Source organism: Oreochromis niloticus, linkage group LG12, assembly GCF_001858045.2.
Source record: "Oreochromis niloticus isolate F11D_XX linkage group LG12, O_niloticus_UMD_NMBU, whole genome shotgun sequence".
Taxonomy (NCBI): Eukaryota; Metazoa; Chordata; class Actinopteri; order Cichliformes; family Cichlidae; genus Oreochromis; species Oreochromis niloticus.
In genome coordinates this window covers 6835115-6857732 of record NC_031977.2, presented here as the reverse complement: position 1 = coordinate 6857732, position 22618 = coordinate 6835115, and positions in this window count along the sequence as shown.

Genomic DNA, 22618 nt, shown 5'->3' with positions numbered 1-22618 from the left:
GCACTACAACCGCTCTCTCGCTGCGAGATGCAAAGGTAACGCTGAGAGCTTAAGATTTTTTCTTTCTTTCTTTTTTTTTTACAACACAGACTGCCGGTTAAGTCGTGTGTCTTACTGTTTACCACACAGTCATCCACTTGTTAAAAGGGTGAGTGGGTAAAGTCGTAGGTGGGGTTGGATAAGGAAGGGGCGTCCAAAAGGAGACCGAGGAGGAGGGCACTGGGAAAAGCCAGACAAAGGCAGCAAGAGAATGAAACAAGGGAGGGCTCAAACAACAGGGAGCAACTCCTTTCATGTGTCCCCTTGATGTAGGCTGGTAACAGCTGTTTTGGCGTGTCGATGACTGATGGCTGTTTCCTGTTGTGGATATTTTAAGGCGACAGCTTTTCTGTTAAAGAGTTTTCTCAGCATGCCCAGGTCCTGCTGGCCCTTGGGGCATTTCCATGCCTTTTCCATGGTTGTATCAAAGCAGTGGGTTTGGCTGGAACAGCAGCCAAACAAACCACCCCCTGCTCCCCAGGATGGGGGCCGATAGGGGCTGAGGAGGAGCGGACCCCACATGCCCCTGTGATCCTGTGATTTATAAAGCCGCTGAGGCCTGTAATGGACGCTATAGCTCTGTGGTGGGGTCTAATTCATTCCTGTGTTGAAAAGCTGCCTTTGCTTGACTCCAGAGTAAATATATAATGCTGACATTAGGCAGCTGAATTCTTCAAACCTGGCTCAAGCAAATCCTCATCTGCTCGTTTGTCTTTGCTCCATGTTTGGAAGTGCTGAGGAGTTTTGTGGCGCACGCGGGGATTAGCCTCGTGTAGACGCTGTGTGATTGTTTAATGAGGAGATGACATTGATGTGCACACATTTGAGTCTTTTTTGTTTCCCCAACACTTCTACATGTTGTCACTGGTGTCAGCCAGACTTTGACAAGATCTGGCTGGGTCCCTCAGCAAACATTTTCTACCCTTACAAAGATCTTGACATTAAATTTCCAGTGTTTGAACATTTATTTCAAAGTCAAAATTGTGAAGGTTTTAGAGTCCAAGATGTTACCTTATTATGTCCATCAAGCACATTCAAGTATTTTCTGTGCTTTCTCGCAACAAAGAGTTTTTGTATATTAGTCTGTTTTATTTTTTTTATTTATTTTATTAGACTGGAACAAAACAAACCTAGGTGGGAAAAAAAAGATAATCTAGAAAATATGACCAATAACATGCAAAATTTACATCTTAGCCATATAACCAATATGGACTATATATATATATAGTCTATATGGAAAAGGCAACTTCTGCATCTGCAAAGTGAAGCCAGTTCAGATTTGCTTTAAACCTGCGTTCTTGCTAATGGGCAGCAGGGTAGTAAAAAAAAAGTCTGACTGCATGGACACAACTGTTGTGTATTTATGACTCGCTAAACATGCCATGTCCAGAGGACTGACCAGGCTCGATCCGTGAAATCAGTCGATTCGATTCCTATCAGTTCTTGTCGATTGTCTTTGGGTTCTCATTGGCTCCGTTTTGAGAATCACCACCATCACAAAGCAGCAACAAAAAACGCAATTTGTTGTACTACTCGTTACATTATTTTCATGTTACTCCTTAAAAAGCTGAAACACACTGTCTCATAATCACTATTTTACAATATAAACATCCCCACACACCAACACAAATCCCTAACGAGGACACACATCTTTCTCTTACATCTTTCTCTTAACAGTGATCGCTGCAGTGGATCTTCTTTAGAAGCATAAACAGGTAGAAAGGGAGGCTGCAGCCTGACTGCTCATCTGCTTGTTACCTGTTGAAGTTCAGGGTCTGACTGCATTCACTCAGCTTTCACCTTGGGTTCTTGGCTAGCTTAGCTGTAGCATGCATAAATGTGCATATCCGCGCTCTAGACTGCATCTCTGTTTTCCTCCTCTAAAATCAGCTGATTGTAGCGCGATTGCACGAACCGATAACCGGGATCGACAGGCAGGCGGACTCACAGTTTCAAGGAATCGGACTACTGGGAGCCAGTTTTCTACGAGAACCAGTTCTTGGTTCCCATTCCTAATTGCTAGTGGTACATGAATGACTCTACCTTGATAAGAAGCAAAACAAACAAACACGCTTTTGCAATTTTCCCACTGGAACGTTTTAACTCGGAAATGTCGTCACTCCCCAGTTCTGAGATCTGACTTGTGAGTCATGTGGAACGTGGTATTACCACACACATTGCTAACGTGCTTAGATTGTAATTAAAGTTCACAGTCACATACGAAGAGGATCACCATTTATAGATACATATAAACAAATTGACCATGTTTAAAAAATGGTGTCCCATAATAAACGTCTAATTACTGAGCATGGAGCTGGCAACGTGCGGCTGCTGATAACAACAGATTAACAGTCAGATACACCACCAATTTAATGGTTAAACGGAAAAATATGGACACGTGCATTTGCTCTTTTCATAGCATAATATGATCCATATTTCCTGGTTTGTAAGACTAGAACACCGTAGGATGTGGAAACAACGTCCCCTCTGGCTGCCCGCCTCACAACCGTTGCAGTTTTTGGCGTCGGACCGCGACCGTTTTTGGCCTCGGCCATAACGTCGGCGTCTGAAAGATATGTGCCGAGACTGTACAAAGAGGAGAGAGAAATGATAAAAGCGCCAAAGAGGCAGAGGAGGGAAAACGAGTGTAAATAACTCCTATTTAATTATCTGTGACTGACTTATGGGGTGTGTGGAATGGGAATAGAGGCCTGAGGCTGGAGCTCTGCTCAACCCCAAGTGTTTTCTCCAGCAGTAATAAAACCAAGGGGGAAAAAAAAAGTGGATTAAGACAGTTTCATGGGGTGTAGCAGACATGGCATTTAGACCGAAACACTTAAAAAGAGCCTCGCAGGCAACATTCCAGCCAGGACAGAATGTTGAAACAAGGATTTCCTTGAGCTGAAAGGTCCACAAACAATATCTACACAGTGTACTTAATGTGTTCACACTTCCTCGTTTATCTTTCTGTGGGTGCCTCTCCCTCTGTCTTTGACATACACACACTAATCCTTTCACAGTTGAATGTGCGTGCGCTCGAACGTGCAAATGTAACCCTGTGCGCGCAAACATAAACAGACAGTCCACACACACTGTACACGATAACATCTTAACAGTGTGTGTTTTTGTAGTGCCCGTACAGTGCCATCTATCTGACTGCCTACATAGAGAAGCAGTGTGTGTGTCAGAGAAAAAGCTGTGGTTGACAACCTTATCTTTCCGGTTTAGGAGGGAGATTGTCTCTCTTGTCAGCTCATCACGTCTCGCGAGCTAACGCTCTTATCCACTCTGCCTACCTGTCGTCTATCTGTCTGCATTATAATCACGCTGGGATAATAGGCTTCCCCCCTGCGTGTGCAGATTGGCGCTTTTATTTCCGAGTCCCGTTCCGTGCGGGGTTCCACCTCGTCGTGCTTGCTCCACCTGAAACACATTCACAGGAAGGCCGCGCGGGGCCGCGCGACGCCCACGACCTCAAGTCGTCACTGCACGCTCGGAAAACAAAAGCAGCTATTGTCCTCCACACGCAGAAGTTATCAAGAGCACGAGGAGGAGGAGGGAAGGAAGGGCCTGCACTGCCAGACAGGGTCTGCCTCAAATCAGATCATCCTGCATTGTTGTGTGAAATTTCAGATGACATCAAAAGATGTTTTTCTTTTCTGCTGGTCTGATGAAGGAGGGTGATGGGGGGGTCATTTTGATGGAAGCACAATCAAGGTATTCACAAGCTGGAGCCGTGACAGGTCTGGTAAAAGGAACAACAACAGGCCGGGCAAAGAAAATCTCCCTAACACATTCCTCACGCTTGTTAAAGTCACTGGTGCTTCCTCTGCTCATGGTCAGAGTCACCGCCTCTGCGTCTTCATCATCCAGTCTTTGCTGAGAGGGAGCACGCACTCTGGATTCTGTCTTTCTTGAAGAAAAGCTCTGGCGTTTCATGACAGAATCGAAACCAGAGCAGAGTTTCACATAAAGAATCTCAAGCTGAGTTCCCCCCCCCCCCCCCCCCAAAAAAATGCTGCTCAATCTAGCAGCTCGGTTATTTGAGAAAGTGACTCATTGGCATTTGTGACCTGATGAACAACAAAAGTTACAGCGGTACATATCAGTCATCGCAACCTCCTCCGGGGCCAAGTCATGTCAGCTGCCAACAGCTTTGATGTGACAAGTGATGGTATCGCTCAATTAAAAGCCTATCAGTGTGAACAGTAAGTAAATCAACACCTTTCAAGCTTGGCACATCAAACAAGTCATTAAAGCAGCCCGCCCATGCCATTAATCTTTCTGCGAGATCTCGCCAAACCAGGGTCACTGCGGGAGCAGGAAAACTTGCAGCGTAAAGAGTGTTAAGTGCAGTCATTATGACAAAGTCAATTCTCAAGACTGTTTTTAGGCTCACTAAACCAAAAACTATCCTGCTTCAACCCAATCTGACAGCAAAATGTGTCAGAGATAGGTTAGCCTACAGTGCTCAAACAAGTGTTCGTTGCCAGTGTTTCCTAAAACTGCAGTAATGGTGCCTTAAAAGCTGACTGAAAACTAAGATATCATAAAACGTTACCCCAGATCTAGTGGCAATAACATTACCTGAAAATTGATGCTAAGCAAGTCTAGAAATAAAAAATAAATTAACACAAATATACAATAGAAGTGAGTCCTGAATTCTAATATGGACACCACCACCTCCTAAATTATGACATTTTGTGAAATATAAAAGTACAAAGGCGAGAAAAACAAACAACCAAACCAGCAAAGGCATGTTCTAATTATAGAGCGTCTACTGAAAACAATATTTTGCACTGTGGAGCAATATAGCCTTCTGCACATTTTGCTGCGAGACCTGGTTGCCTGCTTTATTGAGTTTAACTACATGTGGTCGGGCACAAGTTGGGATTTACTTTTATTAATTCTCCATAAAGCATAAAACTGTAGTTTGAGAACAGGCAGTAATGGAAAACACATTCCAGACATAGACCTGGTGTGGTCAAAAATATTTTTCTCGGTTGGGTCCTTGTGGTGACAAAGCACTGCGCTTGTCCCCGGCAGTATTTCACCGGCTAGGATGAATACATGAAAGTGAAGCACTGCCATATATCAACCTCCACCGCCCCCTCCTCCTTCCCCAAAGTGCTCTATGTGAGCTGTGCAAAGTCACACGCAGCCGTTTGTTATGCGACTGTGCATTCTCATTTTCGAGCTCTGCGTTGAGGGCTACGGGCCAAGCTGACACTTATGAAATATTTCCCTTGCTGACCTTAGCTACTGCCTCAGCTGGGGAGATTAATCCTCTGTCGGCAGACACTGGGAACACACTGCAACTGCAGCACACACACACACACACACTGACGGCATCTCGGTGACTAGGAAACACAGCAGTTGCAACAGCAGAGGCACACAACTCTGTTCTTGGTAGTAATAATTACAGCTTCTGTTGATTTATTTCAGCTACACCTGATAGCGTGCCAGTTGCAAGGGAGGTGTAAAGAGAGTTAGCTGGAATGCAATACAGGTTCTGAACCACAGTTATACAGCAAATATTGCACACGCCTCTAAATAAGCAAGATGCAGGCAGTGCAAGGATATAGAATCAACAAAGAGTTTTTACTCTAGAAGCACTCCTATGCGATTTAATTTTCAGGGTATTTCCAATATGGTGGCCACAAAGCAAAACTCAGAGTGAAGGCAAGTAAGGGAAAACTGCTGGCTTCTAGTCAAGAGGCCAAAATGGTGAAGAGCAGGAATGACAGGGTTTTTAAGGAGAAGGAAAATTAGGATAAATATAGAAGGGAAGCAAAGAAAGGCTTGATTAGAGACTGTACATAAAAGCTGGCTGTAGCTGCCATATGATTCAGTTCAATTCAGTTTTATTTTATTTATATAGCACCAAACCACAACAACACTTAACTCAAGGTACTTTATATTGTGAGGTTAAGTTACTAAAAGAATACAAGAAAACTTCAATATTCATACATGCCCCCCAATACACACACACATCGTGAGCTAGCACTTGGTGACAGTGGGAAAGAAAAACTCCCTTTTAACAGGAAGAAACCTCCAGCAGAACCAGGCTCAGGGAGGGGCGGGCATCTGCCATGACCAATTGGAGGTGAGGGAAGAAGCTGTGGAAAAGCAATAGAGATTAATAATTTATAATGAGTTCTTTCCAAGTGAGCATCGGAAAGTTGGTCTTTCTAAGTTGAAGAGGCGTTCCACAAAAAATTTAGACTTACTTAGGAATGCACCACAAGAGAGGGTTCAGAGTCACCTCTACTAAATGATGCTAAGAGGTCTTTATGAGTAGATGGGGCCATCACTGCCATCAACATCACTTAAGCGAAGTGATGTTGTGGTTGCCATCTTGGTGTGTTAAAACCAGATTATGTTAAATTGTGTTAAAACCGTATGTGTGTGACGCCTTAACGCCCACTCACATCCTGGGTCATCTGACCTCAGGAAATCACATGAAAGGGTGGGGCCAGGTTTCACAATGAGCTCACCTGAGACCTTGGCTGATTGTGACCCACACCCATTTTCACACCTCGGCTCATGTGATTAGGTAGAGGATCATCAGGGGGTCCTTTTGTCCCTCCTTGGGGGTTACTCCCACGGGGTTTAAATCTGGGACTCTCCACCATGTGACCCTAGAACTGAAGAAGCTTCTCGGATGAGAAGTCTTCAAGCAGCGTAAAGAAGTCCAGACGCTTTTCTTTCCAAGCTCCTTAGACTGCCAACAGGGTAGTTTTTTCAACATATGCTAATACCCACAGATTGGCAAATAGCTAATATTGGTCCACACTGATCAAACTCTAGTAATGAAAACGTAAAATACAAGCAATTATTTATGATGTTTAAATTATGATGACCTTTCTTTGCTTCCATATTTCAACACTCTCACCCTGAGGCATAACAGCATTGTGGACTCCATCCACAGAACCTTTTTCTTCCCCCTGACCCTTTTTCTTCCCCCTGAAGGTTGATCAAGTCTCTGTCCAGCCCTGTCTTCTCCTAATGTGTAGCAGCAGATGACTTGGCTGAGTTTGGTCTTTTGTAAAAGGTTGTTTAGTTGACAGGAGAGAGAGCAAGCTGCTCTTGCAGTTCCTGCCAGAAGGTTGCACTACCGGTGTATCGTAAATTACTCAAGACAGTGAACAAGAACAGTGGGGGTGGAGAGCAGAGGGGGCAAATGGCAGAGGAAGGAAAGGGGGTGAAAGAGTAAGTGCAATTTTCTTTTTGGACCACGGTGATGAATGAGTCTCTGAACAAGGCAGAAAATACATCATATCACCTTTAATTGGTACACATTTCTGCAGCCGTAACTCAGTGTTTAAAAATAGACAGTGGAGAGTGAAATACAACATCATATATTCCGCCCAGTGACACTTTTACAAGCCCTCCCTGCAGTATAAAGGCATTGATTGCTATTTCAAAGCTCCACGTTAGAGTCAGTGAGTGCTGAGTATCTCCAGCTGCCAGTGACTTTAACGCATGAAGACTAAAATGTTTTGTGGTTTTCACATAGGCTTTTTTAATATGGAAAAACTGCCACAAGTCTTTACAAAACATTTCAATCACGAAAGATAAGTGTTTCAGAAGGATTAGGTGTTTTTCTATCCTCTATGGGTGGTCATAATGTAGGAAAACAGTGACAAGTTGGGGGGAAAGGAAAAAAGGAAAATTCACAGCTCTCAAAGTGGCTGCTAAAATGATGTATTTAAAATCTATTTAGCAGTCGGATGACATTTTATTGGAGTTGTTAGTTAGCTTGATAGTAAAGATGTTTTTCCTGTCATGACTCCAGTGGGTGGTGGTGGGCTGACAGTGCTGGAAGGCTCATGTTTTATTAAAAAAAAGGTAACATAGGCTGTTACAGAGAAGTTACAAGATTGTGTATAAGAAAGCTTGTAAGAGATGGATGTAGCCACTGTGACGTGTCCTAAAATTAGCATTCTGTCTGCTAGCATGTTGAGTTTTTTTGGAGCCAGTGACCGTATTTGGACAAGAAGGTGCTACTTCGTTTAACCCTAGCAAGTTTGACTAGCTAGCTTCATCAATAAACTCTGTAAATGTGACATACAGACACAGCTGCTCGCTAACTAAAGCTGCATAAGACTCATAAAACTACAACTTCTCTGAACAGAACTGTCTCATAAACATCTTCATCACACAGAAGGTCATATTAGTAGTAAGATAAATCCATTACATTGTTTCAAAAGGCGTCAACACCACAAATACAAACAGGAAACCGACTTTAGTTTTTGGATGATAGATGGTATAAAACACGGATGTTACATGTAGGTCAGAGAAATTAAGCCAATGCAGAGATGCTTTAAACTTGCTTTCTATCTGAAGGACACCAGATGGTAACGGGTGTGGTTGCCAAAGGACTTCCGGTCCTGCAGAAGTCTCTCAAAAACAACTTTCTGACTTGGCCATTGTAAACACATTCTCCTAAGTTTATTGGCGCCGTCACTTTTTTGAATCATTTTGTATAAAAATTAAGTCCGTTTTGTAAATCTCAGTCATATGGTTTTTCAAAATGACGATTATCTGTAGTATAAAATGACAACCTTATTGGCTAATGTCATTAACCAATAAGCTTAAAGTTTTGTAATCAGATCTGTAATCTCATCTCCAGGATTCAAACCAGGACTTCATAAATCAATGGGTAGAGTCAGAGGAGAATGGTACATCTGTCAGTCACAGCAGTCACACCCATATCTTTAGGCCATAATGGTATCAGATGGGTGAGTCATTAGAAATTCCACTCACTGTAATTGTTGTCTTGCAATTCTTGTAACCAAAACTGTTCTTGTACCGAGCATGTTTTTGAATGCTGTAAGGTGCAGCATTTTAAAAGTGATGATTTCCTTAATTCTCAAGCCAGACTCTGGTGTCCCTTAGAGGAAGTGCAGTTTTTGGGACTTCTGCACTGGCATCATCTATTTAGACCATCACATAAAACATGACTGTAGCTTCTGTTTTGGAAAAATGAGGCCAGCATGAAAACAACTTAAAACTGCAGTCAATCTGAAGACCACTAGATGGTTTCCTATAGAGATCTAATGCTTTCTGACAAATGACCAAGGCCATAAACCTCAGTAGACAGTTTGTTGATGAATTTATGGCCTTGGTCATTTGTTTTGGGTCGTATCTTATAGAAACTTAAGTTTGCTTTGTAAAGATTAGTCATATTATATTTGAATGAAGTGTTTTCAATGGTGTGCTCGTAATTGACAAGCCATTAGCCAATGAGCAATGGGTTCACAGCCAATCTGATGGCAGAAATGCTCATCTAAAGCCTTTAAAAGAGGACGTCAGCAACTGATGGATGACGTCATCGTCCCTAAGTCCACATTTTGTGCTGTCTGTCGTTTAGCCCTGGAGGTTGCTGCTTGATGCAAGTAATGTCACTAGCTTTCATTTGTATAAATTCATTATTATAAATTGTTAGTCTGCAATCATGCTCAAAAAGACAATGCCAGCATGCTTAAAAATTTAGCTGTTAGCATGCTAACAATTTATAATTAAGTCCAATAATTTTGATTTGTTGTTCAAATTCATCCTAAAGGGAGCATGAATGGACCAAAGGTAAGGACAGTCCATTCAGCATATGTTGAGACATATGCAAAAGGGCAAATTAGAGAAACAACCAAGTCAGTCATCCTCTGGAGACCATGCACGTCAATAAAATTCAGTTTAACAAGTTTAGACCTTTCACTCTAGGTTATCTTTCACTCTGATATGTTGTGTAGACAAGTTCAATAATATACAGACCAGCGTGGTGTGGATTGTTATCTGCTGCGTCAATGCTATTGGAAGCAAGAGCAAAAGAAATAAAGAAAGAGAGCCACTTATCTACTTCAGGAGTGCAAGAGAACAGGGTAGAGACATGGTTAGAGGGAGAGACTGCTGACTGGACTTATGGCTTTGGCAAATTTCAAGTTCTTCTCAGTGAGCAGTTCCCAGCTGTAAATTTACTGTGTTTGTTCGAGCTGCTATTAAAACCAAATCCATGGCCAAATCCAAGGTCATTTATTTCAGCAGGCCAGCAGGGAGGAATTTCCCCCCCTGACAAACCGCCTATCCATCAATAATGGAGAAAATGGCAGGCAGGAGAAAATTAAAGTGCGTACATGTATATTTTATCACCCTGTCCTTGCCTGTGATTTATGGTTATGCTTCCATGAAAGTAATGTAGTGTAATTTTACATGATAACATACAAACTGAGTGAAACAGGAGGCAGAGGCAAACACTACGGGAAGCTTAAAGGTTTTGATGAAAGTTACAGTCACGTGAATCCGACCTATCTTACATTCCAAGGTGATTTTGTTACCTCACACCACCATGTTGTGCATGTATATATTTTTGTATACAGTATATAAACGGTATAGATGTTTGCATATGAGCAGAACATTTCATGAAAAGTAATATGACTTTGAGTGACTCATTTTCATCAGTAATCATGACCTTATAAGGTACTTTATGAGAGTCTGTACTCATTTTCAGTTGACCTCATCCTATAACACAGATGTGAAAGTGTGAGCGCGTGCTCATGCACACACCTGGAGAGCCGGCAGCGGCAATTTCATCACTGCTTATTACACAAAACATAATGAGAAACACAGACCTCTCCCCTCCACTCTCTCTCTTACACACACACACACACACACACACACACACACACACACACACAAAGATTTCTCTGGAAATAATTTAAGGTACTTTTTAAAAACATTCTTTTATCCACCAGAGATAATGCTTTATAAACACATTATGTTTCTTATTTTGTTGCTGTGAGTTGGTGTGTTGTATCAGTTTATCTGTAGTGAGTACCAAGAATCTGCCCTTGAACAGGAGCAGCCAAGGTTAAAGCCTTGGAGTCAGCAAACACACTTTCTCAGTGTCCCTGAGCAAAGACACAGAAGCCCTCACGGCTCTGGGAAATGTCGTTATGGCAGATGACCTCTAACCACCTTCTTGGCTCAGAGGTGAAACAAAGAGAAAGGTTGACTGACGAGGTTTAAAGTTTTCTTTTAATACTTTAGTTTTTAAAAATATATTTTAAAAAATGATACTTTATATAAAAAATAATTTTATAATCATGCAAAAACAAATTCAATAACTTGAACCACCTTTAGCACTAATAACTTTAAATAATTGTTCCCTGCATGACTTCATCAGTCTCCTACAACGTTGTGGAGGCCCAGTCGTCTTTACAGTGTTGCTTAAATTCAATAAAGTTTGTGGGCATTTTTTAAGGCCCTGCTGCAGATTGAGGTCGACATTTTGACTGGGCCATTGAGACGCCTTGATTCTTTGCTAGTATGCCTGTGACCTCTATCCTCTTGTATGACCCCAGTTATGGTTAAGCTTTAGATGTTGGATTTATCACCTCATGTTTGACTCTAGAATACTTTGGTATAGGGGTTCATGATCGACACAATGATGCAAGGTGCCTGTATCCTGTAGTTGCAAAACAAGCCCAAATGATCACCCCTCCACCACCGTGCTTGACAGTTGCTATGAGCTGTTTGTGCTGGTATACTGTACATGGTTTTAACACGGCACTACGCGTTATGGCCAAACATCACCACTTTGGTCTTGTCTGTCCAAAGGACATTGTGGTTTGGTTTATATGCAACTTTGCAAAATTAAGTCATGCTCTTGTGCTCTGGCAACCCTTCCAAACAAGCTGTACTTGTTCAGTCTTTTTCTAATTGTACGTTTAGGAATTTTAACAGTGAACATGCTAACTGAGGTATGCAGAATCTAAGATCTAGCTCTTCGGTTTGCTGCAGTTTCTCAGAGCGTTACATAGTGTGACCTTGGAATGAATTTCCTGGGATGTTGACTTCTCTGAATATTGTGTCATAGTGTTAACACACACCTGAATCCTGTGAAAACTTTCCTCATTACATGAAAATATTTTACATGATTAGATCTAATTTTGACTTCCTCAGCATTTGTTTGACATACTGTGAATTTTTTCCCTATAATAAGATGCATGGGCAGAGCCAAGGTGCCGTTCTTACTCCTTGGCCGCCTCACACTGAGCCGACCTTTTTAATGGTAATTATCTGATGAGCTTTATCAATAATAGCACAGGATTAAGTTTAAATAATGGCGAGCTGAATTTTTAAAGAAGCTTATTCTATGTGCATCCTCATGGTGTACATTCACATGGCAGTCATACCTGAATCAGTAAATGCTGAGATTGAATGATAAAAAAGACAGTTTGGCCACAGAGAAGATAAACAGGTAGGTAACAGTGTCTGCCTAGCCACCCCTGTAAAATTTTCTTGCACCGCCACTGATAAGATATATTCCTGTATCAATGCAACCTCAGACAGTCTTCTCAGATTCACAAGCGCAACAATGATCTTGTTTCTGCGAAGTGGGAGGAGCCACAGTGTTGACAAATACTTTTAAATCTTTTTCCCCATTTGGAATTGAACTTTTATAACCACAGTATTGCAGAACACCAACTCACAGGACAAACCGCCTCTTGTGCAAGACTGGAAAATTTTCAGGACCCAAACCGGAACTGCCAGGTTCTGTTCCAGAAGGAAGAAAAGCTCGTTCAAAACGCACCTGACTTTGGTAACTATGCTAATAACCAGGACACAGCTTTGTAGCACTGACAACAAGAAAGTGGAGGAAACAAAACCCAACATCAGACAATATCTTTTCTCAGAAAGGCTATATGAGAGACTTCTCTAGAGTTACTCAAGCTAGAGGAACAGGCTAGCCCGGACATATCTGTGTTGCATAGGAAGAGCAACAGAAGGGGTTGGACCTCAGTAAGCCATTGTTCTTTTAGACCAATTTAACCCTATTACTTGATCCTACTGCTACAATTAACTCACCGCCACGATTTCACTACCATCATAGGACTAGATAACATAAAAGAAAGGCATAGACCACATTTAATCTACATTTAACCCTATGTGGGCTACGTTTAGATTTTATCCCAGATGACACAAGTTTGGGCCGAATATGGGCAGTTTTTGGCAGTTATAGCTCAGTCGTGGATGTGGCAAACACTGTATGGGCCAAATGGGGCAGAGATGTGGTGAGGTGGGTATAAAAATGACTGGATGTGGCTCAAAAGTCCCAAGGTAAATTGGCACAGGTAACAGAAAGTGTTCTTTGGGTCAGAATTCAAGCAAAAATTTCAGAACACATCTGGCCCAGATATTTACCTATGGCTGAGTTGAGGTACCTCACACAAAGTCTTTGCTGTCAATCAAGGTCAAACGTGATAAACAGCACACTGAAACTGTTGACTACATTTGGGCCAAACGGTTAATGCTATCTGAAGTACATATATAGAATCAGCCCGTGTAGGCAGCTGGATATGCAGACAGATGAAAGACTGTGATGGTGGTGCTGTCACAAGTGGAAAGTATAAATTTTAAAAGCATCATCACCATTGTATCAACTCATGTTAGACAATAGCACAAGTGATATGTATTTATTTAAAATTGCATTATTATTTGCCATAAATGGAGCTTCAGAAGAGCTACAGACTCCATTTATAGGCCTTGTTTTGACATAAAGTGACATGATCCCATAACATCCCATCTTTGGAATTATGTCTTCGTCCTGTAGCCTCAGCCTTTCTATCCCCCACCTCTGTCTCCGAGTCCAACACCCATCAGTCTATTAAAACCTATTCTGGACTCTCGCCACAGGCGAACCATTTAAGCTGAGGCTAAGGAGAATTATTGTTGTGTAAAATCCCGAAGCCTTTTTAGAAGATCAAAGTTCCTCAACATAAATCATGCTTCCCTGTAAATCCAACAGCGCACTCACTCTTTTTCTCTCTGCAGCACACACCCTCACGAACACACACGAGGTGCACGCACATACTGTACTTACACAATGCCAGACAGATCAAACAAGGGTGTACACAAATATCCCTCTAGCTGTGCTTGGGGAAAAAACAGACCTTAAGCTTATTATTTAATATGTCTATGATGTCGAGAATTTAGTGTATCAGAAAAGCACAAAAAATGCCACGAGGTGATCTCTTTTCATCATTTGTGCTTTACATATTATGCAACCTTTCGCTTTGCTCCTTGTAATACCAATCCCATCAACTTTGCTTCCAACCTTTTGTGCTTTTTCATTTCTCTGCCCGCGCCTCCACTTTTCCTCTCTTTCTCTTCCTTTATTGTTTTGTGGTTTCTTGACATGCCCTCCATCTCCGAGGACATCATCTGTATCTGTGTAAGAAGGATGGAAGTGGATTGGCTGAAAGGAAGTGATTTTGAAAAGAGATTTAGTGCCTGTTTGACCCTAAGGGGAAAGGATGGAAGCATTACACCCTGTGCAGGTGTATGAATGACTTCTCAGGCTCACCCTCCTTTATACTGACTGCTGGATAAAAGACTGGCAGGATTTACCTCTTCATCAGATGAGGATTTTAACATTGCAGGGTAAATGTTCTAAACAATGAGGAGCCATCGAGGCTCTCCACCGTCTTTATTCTCGGCCTTTCTTTCTGCTGGATCAGAGTCATCCCTCAGGCCAACCCATTATTGGAGGCAGAGCTTTCCGGAGTAAATCATCTGGTTAATTCCTCGCTTTACTTTCTCACCGCACGTATTTGTTATCATCGTCACTTTGAAGGCGTTGCTCTCTTCGATGAAGCAGCCAGGCTGACTTGTCGTGCCACTTGCAGTAAATCTGACAACAATAAATTACAGTTGCTTATGATCAGTTATTATGTAGGTATGCTACAAAACATCTTCCCCATTTTTAATAGAAATAATTGACTTGTAACAGGTAAATTATAGGGGCAGTTCACATGCTGTCACAGCTGTCATTGCCTGTTTGCGGTTGTTTGGCAGTTTTCACAGTAGCTTCTTTTGTGCTTTTGTCATGAATCACTTGAGCACCATCTTTTAGCAAGTCACTAAATCTTTTATTTAGACATATATTAATCTTACTTTTGTTAACATGAAAGAAAACTGCCAGTGGGCTGGAAAAAAAGACTGAAAGGCGGTTTAATCAGCTGAGGCCAAACTGAAACGAGACGTTGTTATTGCTCGTGCATGTAAAGTTTGTGTTTGAGTCGTCAAAAGGAGAAAATTCTGACATAATTTAAATGTCTAGCAACCCTCATTTCTTTATATTTTGCTTCCAAGGAGCCAAACTTTGTTGTAATTTTCAAATGGCCTTGAGCAGGAGTTCCCTTTACGAAGCGCTTTCACTATTTTTCTTTGGACATTTGCTGCTTTTTCACTAATTTTCATCCAGTTGTTGCGCCTGACAGTTTTCAGAGGAATGTATGTTTTGTTTGTTAACCCATTTAACACAGACCTGTGAATCATTCATGCATAAAAAAGACACCAAACTCAAGGGATGAAGCAGTGTTGTGTTTACAAATTACAAACTTAGACGAGAATCATTGTTAAAATGTATCTTTAGTTACTTTGTTACTAACAGCCTGTCACAAAAATAGTTTCATTGAATTTATGAAAATTCCAAAGATAACACAGTTTGATGGTAATAAAATTGGATTTTTACAACAACAAGGTAGATTCTGCGTAAAATATCTCAACATGTTGAGTTTGTCCTTGAAAAATCTGAGGAAGGTGGACAAAAGAAGAAGTAGCAGGCCTACAAACAGTGTCTGTAAGTCCTGTCCTTAACAAATAGGGGGGGGGGGGGGGGGATCCAAAAAAGACCTGACATAGGACTTGACAGATACTGGCACTTCAGTCAGTCTATCTGGGGCTGGATTTCAGTCGGTGCTGTTGAGGAGCTTGTCAAAATTGATGGAATAATGGACTCAGAGAAGTACCATCTGATTTGAATCAACCATGCAATACCATCTGGAAAGTGTCTGACTGGCTTCATTTTTCAGCATGACAATGATCACAAACACACTGCCAATGCAGTAAAAGCATACCTGGATAGAAAAACACACAGAGGAACAAAATCAGTCATGGACTGGCCTCCCCAGAGCCCAGGCCTCAACATTACTGAAGCAGCATGGGATCATCTTGACAGAGAAAAGAACAAAACACAGAAACATCCAAAGAAGAGCTTCAAATGTCTTGGAAGAACTGCTCCTGAAAATACAAGAACTCTTGCCTAAGAGAGTTCAGGCTGTGCTGATGAATAAAGGTGGTCATACCAAATGTTGACTTTCAAGCACATTAGAACTCCTATTTATCATTTTCCTAACAATTGTTAAGACTTTTCCATCAGACTGTGTATTTGCAGGGGTCAAGACAATGAAGCAGGAATAAATGTAGAAGACTAGAAGACCAAACATCAGATAAACACATGCAAGTGTTTCTCCTTCTTTCTATATAAAAAAAACACATAAGAAATATTATTCAGATTTATCTGGATCTGTGAAGGCGAGCATCTTCCATCCTTCTGTGTGATCTGCCACGGCTGTGTTGGCTGGCAGATTGTATCAGCAAACACGGCAGCTGTACGTACACTACATGCTGCGAGACAAAATAAGAAGAAGAGGGTTTAGTGATAAAACTGTGAAGGATTATCTGTCATTTGGCAGGCCCGTGGTGATTTGCTATCAAAACGGATTTCGCGGGGTTAAAAAAAAATGCAATGACAGGAATGGAAAGATGATGGAAAAAGGATGGAGAGAAAAAGAAGGAGTGGAGGGCGTGGGTGCTGAAGATAGAAGAAAGGGGTGGGGGGATGGGGGGGACTTGTCATGCAGGGAGGATTTTGTTTTCTGTTTAATTTCTTGCCCCATTCCCTCCCTTGCAGACACCCCTTCCATCCAATGAGCTGAGTGTCAGTCACAGTTTGAACTTGCCAAGCAAACACAGCAGAATGATTGGAGCTGTCAGTCAAAGCAATGTGCCGTTTGTCACTGGAGCAACTGGGAGGAAGACAGAGGTAGGAGCAAAGAAGAGGAAGTCGTAACCATGGGGAATACTTTTGATATTCAACTTTCGCATCTAAAATTGCCAACAATAACTTTGAAGGTGGCAAAATAGATGCGCGGCTGCACAAGCCTTCCCGATACCGAAGCATCACACGTATGATCTAAAGAGCTGCAGCTCGGCTTTAGCCTGTGTTTCTCTGCCTCTGAGAAATATGGGCAGAAGAAAAAATGCCCTTGATGTTGACTTTCTGTAAGCAGTAAGCATGCACAGTTTGTTTTCTGTCAATGTTTTGATGCATGCAAGCGAATCGGGAACCTTTTGGAACAACTGAACCCCCACTATAAACAACCAAAAGAGTGTGTTGACAGTGGTACAATTTCATTTCGGATGGCAAGGTTGAAATAGAAATGTGGACACTGATATACTTTAAAAATAAAAAAAATACAAGAAAACCAAATGAAACAGATTTATACACCACTTTATATTTAATCATGAGTTATTATTAATCTGCGGGTCTCTTCCACAGCATCTTTTGTCTTGTCTCGCTCCCCTCACCCCCAACCGTTGCGCAGATAGCTGCTCCTCCATGAGTCTGGTTGTGTAGGAGGTTTCTTCCTATTAAAAGGGAGTTTTTCCTTCCCACTGTCGCCAAGTGCTTGGCCATGTGGGGGTCGTCTGATTTTTGGGATTTGTCTGTATTCTTGGAAGGGCTTTACCTTACAACACAAAGCACCTTGAGGCAACTGTTGTTGTGATTTGGTGCTGTATAAATAAAATTGAACTGAACTGAAATTTTCCTAGTAGCATGTGACCAGCTCTCTCCAACCCTTTCCCAGCACACCCACTCCAGCCAGACGCTCCTATTGTAAACTTGTCACCCTCCTGACAAGCTAATATCCTTTTTTTCCTTTGAGGAGAGTGGCTGTCCCTCTATGTTTCAGAAGGAGGTGTGAGATGAGGCACCTTTGTTCGTCAAGCATCTCTTAAGCCAAGCTCAGCACCAAAGGTTACTGAGTGCTGAGCTTGATTTTATGGAACTCAGCATGCTGCCTATTCAACAAGACTGTCAGAGAGGGCCAAGACTGTGAGTCAGGAGTCCTCCCCTCATAAACCATGGGAAGGAGGGGGCTAATGTCGATTAGCAATGTATCCACACTGAAGTGGCTCAATGTGCAGATGACATTTATGCATAGAAACTGCCCCATATATCCACTATTCTAATCAACACCAAAACTAAAGTAGACATAATCACAACTTGAAAACGAGAGAATTGTGACCAAACAGTTTCAGGCATGACACTGTACAAAATTAAAGCCCATGGGTTAGATGCACTAAACGGGACAATGTGAAGTTTTTTTCTAGGTGAATGCTAAGCTAGTGCTGTTCATTAAAAGACGCGAGAAAGGTCTCACCTGTCACACGTTATTTTGATTGTGGATCGTGTCTAAACAGGGTAAAGTATGAGTGCAATACCCGTATATCGGTCATAAGTGTGGTTAGTTTTACGGATGATTTACAAAACTTGCATTAAATGTTGGCGCGATTAGCAGTAAATTGTGTGTCAGTTTGCATGCTTGATTTAAATATGCTCCTCCCTATATTTTGTACCTTGAGAAAGGATTTCTAAAAATACATATGCAACAGGATCAGTTACCTCCTACAAACAAACATGTTACTGCACTCTCTTTGCAAATACCAACAGCACTAATTTTCTTTGCCAAAACCCAGTTTGTCCAGGCGCAACGCCTTAACCACTGATGCACGCTCTGTTCTGTGAACTGGCGATGTTGCTCGCCTTATCTTTTGGCCTGTCATGAGGGATGTTCCAGGTGGCAAATATTTTAGTTGACTCGGAGAGGGAGAAAAATGTCTAATCTAATTAAATATTAGAAATCATAGCCAACGATAACATTGGAAATACTAATAAATTGCAACTGAAACGAGTGCCACATTGTGCGGTGCATTATGAATCATGCACATTGTTTTAAAATTTATGATAACTAGTTCAATAACAGTTTAAATCTAAAATAACAAAACAATAAATCCATCCATGTTCTTCCGCTTATCTGAAGTCAGGTCAAAGGGGGCAGCAGCTGAAGCAGGAAAGCCAAAACCTACCTCTCGTCACCTCCTCCATCTTATCCAGAGAAACATAAAGGCATTCCCAGGTCAGCCAAGAGACGTAATCTCTCCAGCATGTCCTGGGTCTCCTCCGGGACCTTCTCCCGATAGGACATGGCTGGCCGAAGCGCCTTACCCACAAGGCGACCGCCTCAGCTGGCTCCTTTCGATTTGGAGGAGTTCTACTCTGAGCTCCTCCCAATTGGCTAGACTCATCACCCTATCGCTACGAGAGAACCCATCCATCTGTTGGAGGAAGTTCATGTCCACCGCTTCTGTCCGTGATCTTATTGAAATAGTTTCAACAAAAAGATCAGGCCTAGATTCAGAGATTTATGGAGTTTCTCAACAATGATGCTCCACCCAGTGACATGTGGAGCATCACTGTGAGCTTGGTAATTGTCACCTTGCCATGACATTTAGAACACCATAATTTACCAGAGCTGGGCATTAAATGTTAACAGTTAGATTAACCGACTAGTACATCTGATACCGACTAATGAGAGTTAGTCGTGTAGACAGGTTGTTGGGCACATCCCTACTTGCCACGTTTGCACATGGAAGGGTGAGGAGGTTTCAGCACAGAGTCAAATATAAATTACTGCAGATGGAATAACAATCCTATTTTGACTTAAGTGCTCCTGACAGAAAGTCTTTTTTGGGGGGTAATCCAATCCTAAACAATGCACACTAGCTTTTAAATATATATGCATGCTTCTTGCTATGACAGGAATTTCCCAGTTCATATACCAAAGTCATCTGCAGTGAAAATGGTGTGCGTACTTTTCTCTCTTACAGGATGACCAATGTGCTAATTCGCTGGTTTCAGTGACATGAGTGTGAAGCTTGCACTTTGTGACATGTGCTGTAACGTGTCTGACAGTCACCCAGTACTAACTTAAATAACTCATGATCAGAGCACATCCAGTTCATGCAAAGAAGGGCCAGACCCCCAACTACACTTCATGAATCCTTTTCCTCGTGAAGATTTTTTTTTATGTTTTAATTCAGGATTGTGTAGCAGGTGTGGTACATCTGTGATAGTGTGTTTCCATGTCAGGAAAACAGTTGTTTATATTCTCAGACAGGTTCAATTTGACTGACGTATCAGTTCAAACGTGGAGTCTTCACCTCTTAATGGGTATTATTTACAAGCTGCAGTCATATCACTCTTTGATGCTCCTTTAACTGTCCAAAAGAAAGACGTGTCACTGAGAATCATATTGAAATACAACCCAAGTCGGAGTACAGGCAAGAGAACAAAGGTTAAACCAGCTGTAAAGCATATGTTTCTGAATGAGGAATTTTAACTGGTTTTATTTATCTTGTGTGTGTGTGCCTGTAACGCCAAATTTCCTACTTTATTAAACACAATAAGACTGAGCAGGCATTGTTACAAGGCAGTCAAAGGAAAAGGTCAGAATCACAAGTGACAGCTAAACCACAGGCACTGGATTTAACCCTAGCCAAAAGGCCTCCCGGATTACAGAAGACTGTTAATAGCATTAGCAAGGGCCTAGGACGAAGAGCTAAAATGTAGCTTTTAGTAGCTTGAAATCCAAAATTTAGGATCAAGTATCAAAAGCAGGTTCACAGGCTGTCACAGTGGAGCTATAGAGTATATCTAAGTATCGGCCATGAGCATCCCCTGCCAGTATGAATGCAGTTGAAGCCTACCTGAAAGATTTTTGACTTTTGACAAAACATCAGAATAATTCCTCGGATTTCTGCCTTTACAAGAACAGATTAAGCTTTGAGCTGCCCCGACTCCACAAAAATAAAGACAGAGAAGACAGGGGAGGATGACGGGTGGGGGGTAGAAAAGGTGTAATTAATGTTTCACAAACTCAGCGCCTTCCCTCAAGGCAAACTCTCTTCTCATCAGTTCTCACTTTCACAAAATTAAATGATACTCCTGTTGTCTTTCTCTTTGCTCCTGCCCTTCTGTCACTCGGGTGTCTTTGTAGGAACTTTGAGGAATTAGGATTGTGAGGGTTGGCTGCTGGTTATGGCTGCGGGCAGGGCTCCTCAGGTTTCACTCAGGGCCGCGTGTCTGCCCGAGGCGACAGGAAGATGTCAGCGTGTGTCAACCTCTGTCTGTCATCTAAGCCCCGTCAGCAGCGACTGCCGGCGCTCCATCACGGCTCTGTCGCTCCGAGTTTCCTCACGGCTTATGATCTGAGACACCCAGACGGCGCAACTGGCTTCGCGGCACCAAGCTCGCCACCTCATTCTTCCTCGGCCTCCTTTTTCCTTCGCTGCTGATACTTAATGTGACACAACAAACACAAGGTCAAGGTGTCTGTCATGTTTCACCGTGAGGGTCTGAGTGTAAATGCATTGCAGTTGTTGCCAGTGCATGAAAGCCGGGCGTGTCACCTTGCCTGTGTGCGAGTGCGCGAGCGCAAGTCAGGTTGTTTTGAGTGACAGTGTGAGTGAGGTGCAGCCAGGCGGCGGCTCTTTGTAAGAGTGCACCTTCCTCCTCTTCCCATAAGTCCCTCCCGGCAACAAACTGTCACGGCTGACAGCCCTCACAAAAGAAGGAAAGGAAAGGGAGGCAGGGGGTACGGGGATTAAAAAAAAAAGTTTAAGAGATGAAATTAAAGCAAAGAAGGGAACCTGACAGCACCTTGAGAAGAGGCATTGTCTGTGAGGGGAAATATATCTGTGCGAGCGGGCTTTGATCAGTGGAGGATGAGAGCAGGGAGAGCTTGTAAAGCTGGATCCCGAAGCCCACTGAAAAGAGTGGCGAGAAGAAGATGAAAATCAGCCTCACGGTTACTTCAGCTGCGGCTCAGAGCAGAAGCAGTTTTCTCATTAACAAGAACATCATGGACTTGGTTCTCTCTCGGCCCGTCCTGGTTCGCTTTTCTCCACTGGGTTCCCTTCCTCCAGTTGTCTGAGACGCTGGAAAATACACCGAGTTGAAGAGACAAAATTTAGCAAACCTTTGGTAAGAAGTGTTTTCCCAAGAACAAAACAACTGTTTGAAGGGTGGCGCAGGAGGAGGAGGAGGAGATGAGGTGAAAGAGAGGAAGTTTTAAAGCTTTGAAACACATGAAGGAGAACACAGAGAATGAGGAGCCGGAGGGAGGAACGGGGAAGAGGAGGTGGTGGTGGAAGGAAATAATCACCTTTATTTTGTGATTCATTGTCGGGGGTGGCGGGGGTGTAGCGGCTCGGCTTTCTCATATGACGAGGGAGAAGGGGGGAAGTGGCAAGGAGCGCTGCTCCAGTGCCCTCTCAATGCTATGGAAGCACTTTGATAGACAAAGCAGCGTGCTGAGGGGGAACCTCCTGCTGGCATGATCTGAGGAGGCTGTTTAAAGAAGAGCTTGTCTGATCTAAAGCTCTGCTCACCCTCTTGTATGGAAAACACTTGGCCTTTGATGTCTCTCTCCCTTTCTCTCTCTATAAATTCCTTTTCAGTCTTTCCTTTTATACACCAAAATTAATGCATGTGTTGTTTTTATTTTTTTGAACATGGGCAGACCTGCTCTAATCACGACCAGTAGAGAAGAGTTTGTAGTAGTTTGTGACTATTTTTGACAGGATGGCCTCAGAGGTGGGCGGCTCCACT